This window comes from Stegostoma tigrinum, chromosome 17 (genome assembly GCF_030684315.1).
Source record: "Stegostoma tigrinum isolate sSteTig4 chromosome 17, sSteTig4.hap1, whole genome shotgun sequence".
NCBI classification, from domain to species: Eukaryota; Metazoa; Chordata; class Chondrichthyes; order Orectolobiformes; family Stegostomatidae; genus Stegostoma; species Stegostoma tigrinum.
In genome coordinates this window covers 16,520,206-16,533,866 of record NC_081370.1, presented here as the reverse complement: position 1 = coordinate 16,533,866, position 13,661 = coordinate 16,520,206, and positions in this window count along the sequence as shown.

Below are 13,661 nucleotides of genomic sequence, written 5' to 3'. Positions count from 1 at the left end.
AATCCTGTCCCCCAGGATTCCCTCCAACAACGTGCCCATCACCGATGTCAGGCTCACCGGTCTGTAGTCCCTGGTTTCTCCTTACCAACTTCCTTAAATAGTGGCACCATGATAGCCAACCTCCACCTGTGGCTATTGATGACACAAATATCTCAGCAAGGGGCCCAGCAATCACTTCCCTGGCTTCCCATACAGTTTAAGTGACATGTGATCAGGTTGCAGGAATTTATCCACCTTTATGCATTTTAAGACATCCAGCACCTCCTCCTCTATAATATGGATATTTTTCAAGGTGTCTCTGTTTATTTCCCCACATTCTATATCTTCGATATCCTTCTCCAAAGTAACCACCGATGCAAAATACTTACTTAGTATCTCATCCATCTCCTGTGGTTCCATACATACGTAGCCTTGCTGATCTTTAAGCGGCACTCTTCTCTCCCTTGTTACCATTTGTCCTTAATGTATTTGTGGAAACCCTTTCGATTCTCCTGAACCCTATTTGTCAAAGATATATCATGCCTGCTTTTTGCCCTCCTGATTTCCTTTCTAGTATATTCATACTGCCTTTATACTCTTCTAGGGAATCGCGCAATCCTTGTTGTCTATACTTGACATAAGCTTCACTCTTATTCTTGGCCAAAACCTCAACTTCTCGAGTCATCCAGCAATCCCTAATCCTACTTGCCCTTCAGCTAACAGAAACATACTACCTCTGGGTGCTCAATATCTCAATTCTGAAGGCTTCCCATTTTCCAGCCTTTACCTGCAAACATCCGCTCCCAATCAACATTTGAAAGTTCTTGCCTAATACTGCCTAAATTGGCTTTCTCCAATTTAGAACTTTTAACTTTTAGATCCGGCCTTTCTTCTCATCACTATTTTAAAACTCAAGAATTATGGTCGCTGGCCCCAAAGTGCTGCCCCATAGACATCTCAGTTACCTGTCCTGCCTTATTTCCTAAGACTAGGTCAGGTTTTACACCTTCTCTGGTTGGTACATTCATGTACTGAATCAGAAAATTTTCTTGTACAGACTTAACAAATTCCTCTCCATCCAAACCCTTAACACTATGGAAGTTTGGAAAGTTAAAATCTCCTACTCATACTCACAGATATCTGAGATCTCCTTACAAATTTGTTTCTCAAATTTCCACTGCTTATTGTGGGGTCTATAGTACAATCCCAATAAGGCAATCATCTCTTTCTTATTTCTCAGTTCCACCCAAATAATTTCTGTGGACGTATTCCCAGGAATATCCTCACTAAGGACAGCAGTAATGTTATCCTTAATCATAAACACCACTCCCCATCCTTTCTCGCTCGTCTTTCGATCTTTCCTATACCATCAATATCCCAGAACATTAAGCTGCCAGTCCTGTCCATTCCTGTGCCACATCTCTGTAATTACTATGATATCCCCGTCCCACATTCCCAAACATGCCCTCAGTTCATCTGCCTTACCTGAAGGCCACTTGCATTGAAATAAATGCAGTTTAATTTATCAGCCCTACCTCATTCTCTGCTTTGTTCCTGCCAGCCCCGATTCTTTGACTTGCTTCTTTTCCTAACTGTGCCAGTCTCAGACTGATCTCTTTCCTCACTGTCTCCCTAGGTCCCACCAGACCACCACCCCTTCCCTCCTTACTAGTTTAAGTCCTCCCAAGCAGCTCTAATCTCCCTGCCAGTATACTAGTCCCCTTCCAATTTAGGTACAATCTGTCCATCTTGTAAAAGTCATTTCTATCCCAGAAAAGGTTCCAATGATCCAAAAATGTGAATCCTTCTCCCCTGCACCAGCTCCTCAGCCGCACGTTCATCTGCTCTATCCTTCTATTCCTACCCTCACTTGCTTGTGGCAGCAGGAATAATTCAAATATTACTCCCCTGGGGACCTCCTTTTTAAATTCCTGTCTGACTTCCTATATTCTCTCCTCAGAATATCATCCTTATCTCTTCCTATGTCATTAGTTCCAATGTGTACAACAATCTCCTGTTCGCCCCTTGTGCCTTTGAGAATATTCTGCACAGTCTCCAAAATATCCTTAATCCTGGCACCCTGAAGACAACACCCCGTTCTGATGTCTCGCTGTCAGCCGCAGAAATGTCTGTGCCTCTGACTAGAGAGTCCCCTACACAATCAATCACTTGGAACTGGGCAGATCCCTTGTTACATTCGAACCAGTCTCTGTACCAGAAACCTGGCTGTCAGTGCTATATTCCACTGAGGGTCCATCACCCCCCACATATTCTAAAACAGCATTCTTGTTTGAGATGGGGATAGCCACAGCAGACTCCTGCACTACCTGCCTCCCTTTCCTGGTGGTAACCCATCTACCTGACTATATCTTCGGTTTATCTCCTCTCCTGCAACTACCATCCATCACACTCCCTAGGCCCTGTAAATTTCTTAATGTCTCTAACTGCTGCTTCAACGGATCCATGCGATCCAGTAGGATTCACAACCAAACACCCTTCCTGGAGACATAATTATCAGTAAGATGGAAACTCTCCCTAATCTCCCACATCCAACAGGAAGAACACATCACTCTACTAAAGGCCATTGATGGACTTTAACAATCTACAGACCCAGAAAATAGCAGACTTACTGCTCTAAAAACACTGTTCCAGGCTAACTTAGTACCTACATTTTATGTTTTCAAAGTTTAATCAAGAGGCAGATCTCAATAAAAACATATATTCAAAAAGAACCCACTCTACTCACTATAGTAGATTTACTAAAAAAAAACTAGCCACTTAGCTGCTCCCCTACTGTGATCTCCCTACAGGGTCCAAGGTCAGTTGTGAATTTTACTGTTTGTTTATTTTTCTTAGACTAATTCCAATGTCCAGAGATACTTGAAGTCAAACAGCAGAGGCAGTAGCTGTGCAGGTTCATTGCTGTGTCAGACAGCAGTGTAGGTTTTTTCCTCTGTTGATTCACTACCCACTGTGTGGTCACTGCCTTTGTTTCACTTCGTCCTTTTTTAAAGTGCTGTTGCTTTAATCATTTTTTCTCAAAGTTCCAAAACAATGCAGCAAATTATAATGCAGAAATTACTGCTCCTGGAATTTGAGGAAATCAGCTCCAACGCTGAAAATACCTCAAAAATGGAGCGACTCTTACAGCCACAACTTTTTCCCATCCTCCGTCTTGGATTACCCAGAATCCTTTCCTTTGTTCCACAGGATTGGACCCTGAAGCCAATTATTTTTGAAGTGGATAAATAAATAACAACAAAGGTCTCAAATTGTTTAATAATCCCAATTTTGAGGGAATTGTTAACTACATGGAATAAATGAACCCACTGTAAAGACATTTGGATCAGTGACAATCATGGTCTCAAATTAATATAGAAACTTAAAGTCATGTTTGTGGAGAAACAAACAGTAAAACTACAATATATAAGCAATTGATCAAAATGACTCAAGCAAAGCATATAGCTTTCTACAGATTTATTTTTAATACAAAGCTCTAGGTGCAATGACAAAGGAATGAACGTACAAATTCATAGTTGAGGCGATCAAGGCCAAATGGCAGGTAGAGATGATTAATTTGTACCAGGAATGGTTTGCCCATCTTCAAAATTGGTGCTATGTCATTGGAGTAGGCAAGTTGAGCAGTTGGGAGTGGTCACATCTGGCCTTGAAACTTTCATAAAGTGGTTAGGTTGACAAGATTCCTGAGCTAATATGGTTCAAATTGAAGTTTTAAGATACATAAGATCTGAAAAGATATGGATAAACTGGAGCACTAGAGCAGAGACTTCATTATCTATAGATGTGGAAGGGTCAGAAAGCGTCAATGCTTATTTGAGTACAACAAGCACTGTGATGGTGTCATTATAGACTTGGTAATACTGTTATGTAGGATTTCAAGGAAGATGGATCTAAGCCAAGGTCCTCCCAAAAAATCTTTGTAGTAATGTAGAACCTTCTTAAAATGTGTAAATTGTTGCAAAGATTCAATAACAAACATCTGTTGACACTACAAGACTTCTCATTAGACCGGAAGATGGCTACCCTCACACAAACCAGACTATGTAAGCCCCTAAAGAACGCACACATTTCAAAGTTACAGAGGCAGCATACACAACAAACTCAATCAGAAATGAGAAAATGTAATTTCTTAACACAATAATGGAGATATGTTAGCCAGGGGACAGTAGAATGGTATGAACTTCAAGAAGAGGGTGGATATTGAACAATGTGAAAGGTGGACAGAGCTTGTGATTGCGACTCTGGCGGTCTGTTTAGAAATTGTGTTTTCTACTTCTGTTCTGCCCTATTCTAAGAATGCCCTAATGTTGGCGGTGGGGAATGGGGGATGTAGTGGGAGGGGGCCTGTGGATTAATTGTAGTTAGTTGCATCCAGTGATTCATCCCGGATAACTGAAATCTTCTGGAGCACTCTGAATTGGTTGGGTGGGATTTCCCAAAGTAGTTTTTCCTCATTGCTAATCCCCAAGAATTGACAAAATTCTAACAATTTCAGCAGATGGCACATCAACAATATAAAAATAATCCCAGGCCACATTAAATTAAATTTTATGAAACACAAGGGAGCAGGGGTTCAGAAGGTAAAATTGAGAAAAGTTACAGTTCCTTCAAAATGTGATCAACATCCAGAATCCTGGAACATAGAACATAGAACAGTGCAGCACAGTACAGACCCTTCGGCCCATGATGTTGTGCCAAACTTTTACCCTAATCCTAAGGTCTATCTAACCTCTAACCCTACCTTATACTATCATCTATATGCCTATCTAATAGCCACTTAAATGCCCCTAATGAGGACGACTCCACTACTCGCTCTGGCAATGCATTCTATGCCCCAACCACACTGAGTAAAGAACCTTCCTTTGATGCCTCCCTTATATCTACATCCACTCACTTTAAAACTATGTCCCCTCGTAACAGTTACCTCCATCCCAGGAAACAGTCTCTGGCTGTCCAGTCTATTTATACCTCTGACCATTTTGTACATCTCTATCAAGTCACCTCTCATCTTTTGTCATTCTAAACAGAAAAAGCCCTAGATCTCTCAACCTTCCCTTGTAAGACTTTTCCTCCATTTCAGGCAACGTCCTGGTAAATCTCCTCTGCACTTTTTCCAACACTTCCACATCTTTCCTGTAATGAGGTGACCAGAACTGGACCAAATTCTCCAGATGTGGCTCAACCAGGCTTTTGTATAGCTGGAGCATAACTTCACAGCTCTTGAACTCAATCCCTCTATTCATGAAAGATAACAAACCATACGCCTTCTTATCAACTCTGTCCACCTGGGTGGCAGCTTTCAGGGAACTGTGAACATGAACCCCAAGATCCCTCTGCTCCTCCACACTGCCAAGAATCTTTCCGTTAACCTTGTATTCTGCTTTCAAGTCTGTCCTTCCAAAATGGATCACCTCACACTTTTCAGGGTTAAACTCCATCAGCTCTGCATTCTATCAATGTCCCTTTGTAACTTAGAACAGCCCTCTGCACTGTTCACAACGCGACCCACTTTTGTATCATCCGCGAGCTTACTAACCTACCCTTCCACTCCTTCATCCAAATCACATACAAAAATCACAAATAGAAGAGGACCCAGAGCAGACTCTTGTGGTACATCACTCGTACCTGAGCATCATGTTGAATATTTTCCGTCCACTACCACCCTTCGTCTTCTAAGGGTCAGCCAATTCTGAATCCAATCTGCCACATTTCCCCCATCCCATGCCTCCTTACCTTCTGCTTGAACCTACCATGGGGAACCTTATCAAACACCTTAATTAAATCCACGTATACCACATCCACTGTTCTAACTTCATCCACATGTTTGGTCACCTCTTCAAAAAGGTTTGTGAGGCATGATCGACCCCTCACAAATCCATGTTGACTATCACAAATCAAACTGTGCCTTTCCAAGTGATCATAAATCCTATCTCTCAGAGCCCTTTCCAATAATTTGCCTACCAGTGATGTAAGACTAACTGGTCTGTAATTTCCGGGGTTATCCTTATTCCCTTTTTTGAACAAGGAAATGATGTTTGCCTCTCTCCAATCTTCTGGCACTATACCTGTGGATAGTGAGGACAAAAAGATCATCGCCAAAGGCCTTGCAATTTCTTCCCTTGCTTCCCATAGAATCCTTGGATAAATCCCATTAGGCCTGGGGGACTTATTTATTTTCAACTTCCTCAGAATTCCTAGCACATCTTCTTTACTAACATCAACCTCCTCTAGCCTACCTGCCTGTTTCACAATGTTGTCCTCTACAACTAGGTCCCTCACGATTGTGAATACCGAAGAAAAGTATTCATTAAGGACCTCTCCTATCTCTTTAGGCTCCCTGCAAAAATTCCCTTTACAATCCTTGAGTGGCCCTACCCTATCTCCGGTCATTCTCTTATTCTTCACGTACGTGTAAAAAGCCCGGGAGTTTTCCTTGATCCTAGCTGCCAAGGTTTTCTCATGCCCCCTTATAGCTCTCCCTAAGCCCTTTCTTCAGCTCCTTCCAGGATAACTTGTATCCCTCTGGAGCCTTTTCTGTTGCTTGTTTCCTGGACCTTACATAAGCCTCCTTCTCCCTCTTAACAGTCGTTTGACCTCTCTTGAGAACCATGGCTCCCTCACTCGACTGCCTACTGGGAAAAATATATTGAGCATACGCATTATGCATTCCTTAAACAATCTCCACATTTCAATAGTGCTCTTCCCTGACAGCATCTGTTCCCATTTTATGTTACCCAGTTCTTGCCTAACAGAATTGTAATTATCCTTCCCCCAATTATAAACCTTAACCTGCAGTATGTACCTATCTTTTTCCATGACTATTGTAAAAGTAGCAAAGTTATGATCGCTACTGCCAAAATGCTCTCCTACCAACAGGTCTAACACTTGGCCAATTCATTGCCAAGCACCAAATCCAAATTGACCTCTCCTCGTGTTGGCCTATCTACATACTGTGTCAGGAATCTTGCCTGAACGCACTGGGCAAAATCTGCTCCACCTAAACTATTACAACTAAAATGTTTCCAATCAATATTTGGAAAGTTGAAGTCACCCATAACTACACCCCTGTGACTTCTGCACCTTTCCAGTATCGCCCTCCCAACCTGCTCCTCCACTTCTCTGCAATTATTAGGTGGTCTGCAAAAAAAACCCCAACAAAGTGGCTGTTCCTTTCTTGTTTCTTAGCCATATCATTCTCAAACTGCCTTTCAGCAGCTGCTATACTAGCCCTGACTAGCTATGACACTCGTCAACCACTTTTTCCACCTTCTATTTCTTTTAAAGCATCTAAATCCTGGAACTTCCAACAACCATTCCTGTCCCTGAGTTACCCAAGCTTCTGCATTGGCCACAACAGCATTGTTCCAAGTAATGACCCATGCTCTAATTTCATCCACCTTATTTCTGATACTTCGAGCTTTGAAGTATACACACCTCAAACCATGTCTGTGTCCACAATTACGCTCCAACAACCGCATTTCTTTATTAACAACCTCACTCCCTGTTGTGTCTGTTGAAAGGCTGAATACCTCATCCTCTGAATTGCAAATCCGGTTCCCCACCCCCTGCCAATCCAGCTTAAACCATCCTGTACAGCTCTAGCAAACCTCCCTCCCAGGTTATTGTGCCCTTCTGGTTCAGGTGCAACCCATTCTTATTGCACAGGTCTCACCTTCCTCAGAATATCCTCCAATTATCCACATAATAGAAGATCTCCCTCCTACATCAACCCTGTAGCCACGTGTTTAGCTGCACTCTCTCCCTATTTCTTACCTCGTTATCACATGGCACTGGTAGTAATCCAGAGATAACTACCCTGTTTGTTCTGGACTTCAGCTTCCAACCTAACTCCCTGTACTCATTTTTCACATTCTCTGCCCTTTTTCTCGCCATTTTGTTGGTACCGATGTGTACCATGACTGCTGATTGCACACCCTCCCCCGAAGGATCTCGAAGACACGATCCGAGGCATCACGGACCGTGGTACCCAGGAGGCAACATACCATCCATTCGTCCCGCTCGTGTCCACAGAATTGCTTGTCTGTGCCTCTTACTATTGAATCCCCTAATACAATTACTGTCCTACTCTTCCCCCTTCCCTTCTGTGCCACAGGGCCAGGCTCAGTGCCAGAGACCTGTCTGCTATGGCCTTCCCCTGGTAGGTTGTCCCCCTCAACAGTATCCAAAACGGTATACTTATTATTGAGGGGAACGGCCACAGGGGGTCCCTGCACTGTCTGCCTATTCCCTTTCCCCTTCCTGACAGCCACCCAGCTACCTATTTCCTGTACCTTGGATGTTACCACCTCCTTATAACTCCTCTCTATCACCCCCTCAGCCTCCCGAATGATCCAGAGTTCATCCAGCTCCAGCTCCAGTTCCCTAGTGCGGTTTGTGAGGAGCTGGAGTTGGGTGCACTTCTCACAGGTGAAGTCAGAGGGGACACCAACAGTGACCGTTACATCCCATATCCTGCAAGAGGAGCATGCAACTACCCTCACTTCCATTCCCTCTCCTCTAGATTTCCAGAAGAACAAAAAAAATCCTTACCTTTCTGACCCTCCACACTGTCTTTTTTTTGATTAGGGACGGAGATGGGTGGGAGACGCTACACATGTAGTGTTTCGGGTTTGGCCAATGCCTGAATGTATCAGTTCCTTCCTGGCTCGCATTGTCTCCACACACCTGTCACTGAAAACAGGAAGGCCGCTTCTGCATGAGGTAAGTTTTTATACGGGGTTAAAAAACAACCTTTCCCGTCGGCACTCTGGCTCATGTTGCTGCTGCTGAAAACAAGAAGGTCTGCTGCACGAGGTAATCCTGAAATGCTGGAATGGAGTTCCCAATAGTGACCGTCAAACCCCTGAGATCAGAATTGCATGTGTTTAGGATGTTATAGGGCCAGTTATAGGATCCTAACACAGATATAGTTGGGAAATTACCTTCTAATATTTATTAGCTCATCACTGGAAACACGATGCCCTTGCTGTAAATGATCAATTCTATAATTATGTTATTAAACTGTTGGGAAACAGCTTAACGTAAATTGACCTTACAGTGACACTGTTGATTATTATCATAGGTTCTACAAAATCACCTTTAGGCCTTCCTTCAAGGTATTGTTTTACATCTCAGTTCTTTGAATCTAGCAGCCAGCCTTTTGGTTTCTCTGTTTACTGAAGTGCAAGTTTGAAAGTCTGCCTTGTATATCTCAGCTGTTAACATGGTACTTGAATTGGAAAGATAAAGCTCCTTAACGGATAGTAACATTTACAACTCAGTTATGTGGTGTTTTGCTAGCATTCAGATTTTGGGGAGGCGATACTGTCGTGATATTGTCACTTGATCAATAATTCAAAGGTTCACATTAATGCTCTGGGGGAATGAGTTTTATTCCAGCATTGCAGCTAGTGGACTTTCAATTCATAAAGCCAAGAATTGCAAGCTAGTCTTGAGAATAGTGACCATCAAGCTATCATGGATGTAATAAAAACCATTCTGGTTCTCTAAGGTCATTTAGGAAAGGAAAGGAAATATGCTGACTTTTCCAGTCTGGCTTATATGTGGTATGTGGTTGCCTTTGCAATGGCCCTGGCAAGCTATTCAGTTCAAAGTGTTATTAGGAACAGGCAGCAAATGCTGGCCTTGCCAGTGATGCCCACATGTCATGAAGAAGTAAGGAAAAGAAATACAGAATGCATTGTTGTCCCTTCATGGATTTGATCGATCATGGGTTTCCTTGCACATTTGGTGTCTATATAGCAATCTTCAGACTGCAATATCTGGCTAGACTGCTACTACAAGTCCTATAAACTCTTTGCTTCTTTGTTAATACACATGATGCTAAATAGAGCTCTTGATCTGAGTCTCAGTCACATGTCTCTCTGATTTCAACGGCATCATAATTGACATTGTCGTCATTGCCATATTTATTTTCCATTATACTACAGTATCTTACAATAATCTACTTTAAGTTAACTGCATATGTCTGACATTAAGGATAGAGATGTATATTAGTTTGTGGCACAGATTTATTTATAGCATCATACCATCAGCAGGCCCTTGTGAAATTTCTGCCCTTCTAGTTTCACTAAAATTTTTGAGTCTTTGTTTTTCTGCTTAATGATTTCTGATTAGAGCTACTTGGGGGAAAGCTTCTGCTGGAGGGGAGTTTCTCTGAAAGGATGGCATTTGGTGTTGCAAGATGATGTTTGTGGCATTGGTGCTTGAATGAATAGAAACTATTGTCATTTTTAACAAAAACCTGTATATTTCAGAATCTTTTTATGGAGGTTAGATGTGTATTAACGGTATATAACTGTAAACTTCTACAAATCTGAGTAAATATCCAATGCGGTCTGCATTGCCAAAGACTGATAATTACCCACTTCAAAGCGATTTATTAATTTACTAACCATAATTTGTTCACAGGGTGTCATAACATATTAATATCTAGGATGCTATTACTCATCTGTCCAGCAACATCCTTCAAATATATATTCAGCAGATATGTATGTCCTATAAAGACAGGTAGTGGTTTAAAAAAGTGACAAAAGACTATTATTATTGGTAAACATTCATTTCATTTGTAACTCTGTTGATCTTTCTGATGTTTATATTTGATTGACTGCTCTATTTGAGTTTGAGAATTATAGATTCAAATATTCTTCCAATATATCTTCGAGGAATGTGGAGTTTTGTCAGTGGGCAATTTGAATGAAATTTGAAGCTGGTAGGAGTATTTAAATGGTAGATATTGCGGGATCAGGTCATTTGTACAATGTTCTCAGTGGCTTTACCATGTCTTTGACCCTTCACATTCTCTTCATTTCATTTTTGCTGATATTTTGGTGGGTGAAAACGACAGAATCTGAAGCACAGTACTGTTTTGGATGAACAGCAATTTTCTTTCCGTACAGATAGGGGACATATGAGCCAGCTATAAGAAAAGTAACAGTTTTGTGGGGCAAAGAGAAAGCCTCCATGAAAAACCATCTCCTGCTGCGTTTACTGTGCATTATTATGTATTGGCCCTGGAAGTAAATGAGCAAATAATTCTTGTGACTGAGGAAGGGTAGGGATGCAGGGACAAGTAATAATGGGATTCATTATTGATAGCTTTACTTTGAAAGCACCAAGCATTTGGTTCACAGGTTACTTCACATCTGCAAACACAGCTTTTAAACCAATGGCCCAACTTCTCAATTCTTTAACTTCCTAAATACTTGAAGTTGCATTTTCACTTGGGTGGCACCCAAGGTGAAAGGCTTCCATTCATTCACATAGCTCTGGCATATGTGATCACCATCTCACCACAGGACCTGTGGAGCAGCTTGTAAACTCTCATTCATACTGAGGACAACTTATTGGAGCTCATCTTCTGTTAGCTTGTGGTATTCAAAGGGGCTTCAAGATAAATTGTGGCTCTGTGCCAGCCAAAGAAGGTGAGGATTTGCTTCAGCTTTGTCTTTGATGCTGACATTTGACATTTAAACAAATGTCCTGCCTCTCTGCTGTTTTTGTAGCCTTGAAACTGTGTGCCCATGACTGTTTATGAGCAACATTCTGGTGAACTTCAGAGCATGGAAGGTGAGGATCACAGTGATCTTGATCTCCAGGAACCAACTTTGTAAAAAAGCATGCTACAAGAACAAAATAATTTGTTGGTGGCTGCCATAAGTTTGAGTTTTAAAACAGAATAGTTTATCCAATACATAATGAATGGCCATTTCTGTCAGTGGCCTTCATGCTTCTCTTATCTTCAATGTATCTCAACTTTCCCAGGGATCAGTTAGTCCAGACAGACTCGACATTGACTACTTCACATGCTCCAATATGATTCTCCTTCAAACTGAACTGCATTTATGTTTCAGCCAGATCAAAATACAGGCTCTGCAATTACTCAGGGTTACATTTACATAGATAGAGATAATCATAGAATGTTTACGATGTAGAAGAGTTATGTTTAAATATTTTTCCAATCATCCTGTTTAGAGATGTTATTTCACACCTCTCAAAAAGATGGAACTTGAACCTGGGTCCCTGGTTCAGAGGTAGCAATATTACCACTACACCATTACAGCCCTCAAGTTGTTTCAGTGCTGTCTCTCTGAAAGGTAACTTAGCTAGTCCCACTACCCTCTCCTTTCCCAGTGTCCTTACACTTTAAAACTGTATCTAAGTCAAGGTAGAGTCATGGAGAGGGACCTGTGACATGTGAGCGGTTCTGCCCACTGACAAACTTATGTGACCCAGTTGTCACAGGGACACAGGGCCCAAGGCTTGTCAACAGTGCTATCAAGTGGCACTTTCAGGAGAATGGCCATCAGTTTTATTCTATTAGGGCCACTTTGCTCCTGACCTAATTGCTTCCTTGATGCAAACGGGCAAAAGTGCTGAACCCAGAGGTTTGAGGTGAGGTGAGAGGCCTCAAGACAGTATGTGACCAAAGGATAGTACCAATGAGCCCCGGGAAAACTGGAGTCAGTGGGAATCAGGAGGAAAATTCTCTACTGGCTCCAGTCTTAGTTGGGGGTGTGTGAGTTAAGTATGGTGTCAGTTGAATGGTCTAAGCTTTTCCGAGTATTTGACTTCATTTTATCAGAACGGACACTCCCAAATTCTTCGATTTACACGGTGACTTTCAGAGGGCTGCAGGCTTTGCGGAATTGCTCAGCGGAAAATGCAATTCCTCCCCCTGCTCCCCCAGCATTTCCCTCAGAGCCTTGTTCGCATGGGTCTCCTGGAGGGTCCTATCTACGCTGGAGGAAAAACAGCGAACAATTCTGTACTGAGCGGGGTGTAACATAAACGCGGGAAATGTTTTCCGTTATGGTGGAAGTCAATATTAAAGGAGAAAGGAGAAAGAGAACACCAGCAAAACGAAAAGAAACAGAGGAAGAGAGTTGGAGTTAAATAGATGATTGTAGAAGGCAAAGCAGAAATAAGCGAATTGTGTGGAGACAGGCAAAGATAGAAACACAGACATTAGGAGGCATTGATAAACCGTCTACCGCAGACAGGCAACGACAGATATCAATACAAAAACAATGGGAACAGACACAGATAAACACGAGAAGGTAGAACCATAAATCGGTGACAGGGACAGAAAGAAATGTTCAGAGAAATAAGGAAGGGAGGATGGAAACAACAGAAGCAATAGACAGAGATATGGACACTTGCAGATAGGGCGAGTGAGAGAAACTCAGACAAGGGGTAAGCCCGCAGGGAGAGACCTGGTGAGCAAGTCGTAACCAGGATAAGACAGCACAACGGTTCCAAAAAACGAATGGTAAACGAGACAATTGAAATGAAAGAAGTAAACAAGTATATCTGGATGGGGAAGATAGAAAAGACAGAAATAGGAGGGAAACAGAAAAAGATGTAAACAGGAGAATTAGAAGGTAAAGCAGCAGTAAAGAAATATGAAAGGAGAGAGAGTGAAGGATTGAATAATGAAGATAAAACCAGCGAAACAAGACTGAAGACAGGAGAGGTGGTCACTCAGATGCTGTCCACAGGCGAGAAACGGCAAACTACCGATTGAGTGGAGAAAGCGATGTTTTCGTTCCGCAGGGATAAATGTGATCTGTTCGTATTGAACTGACTTTGCCAGGTTTGAACGAAAGCTGCCCCCGTGCCTGAGAACTGGCATTAGCAAC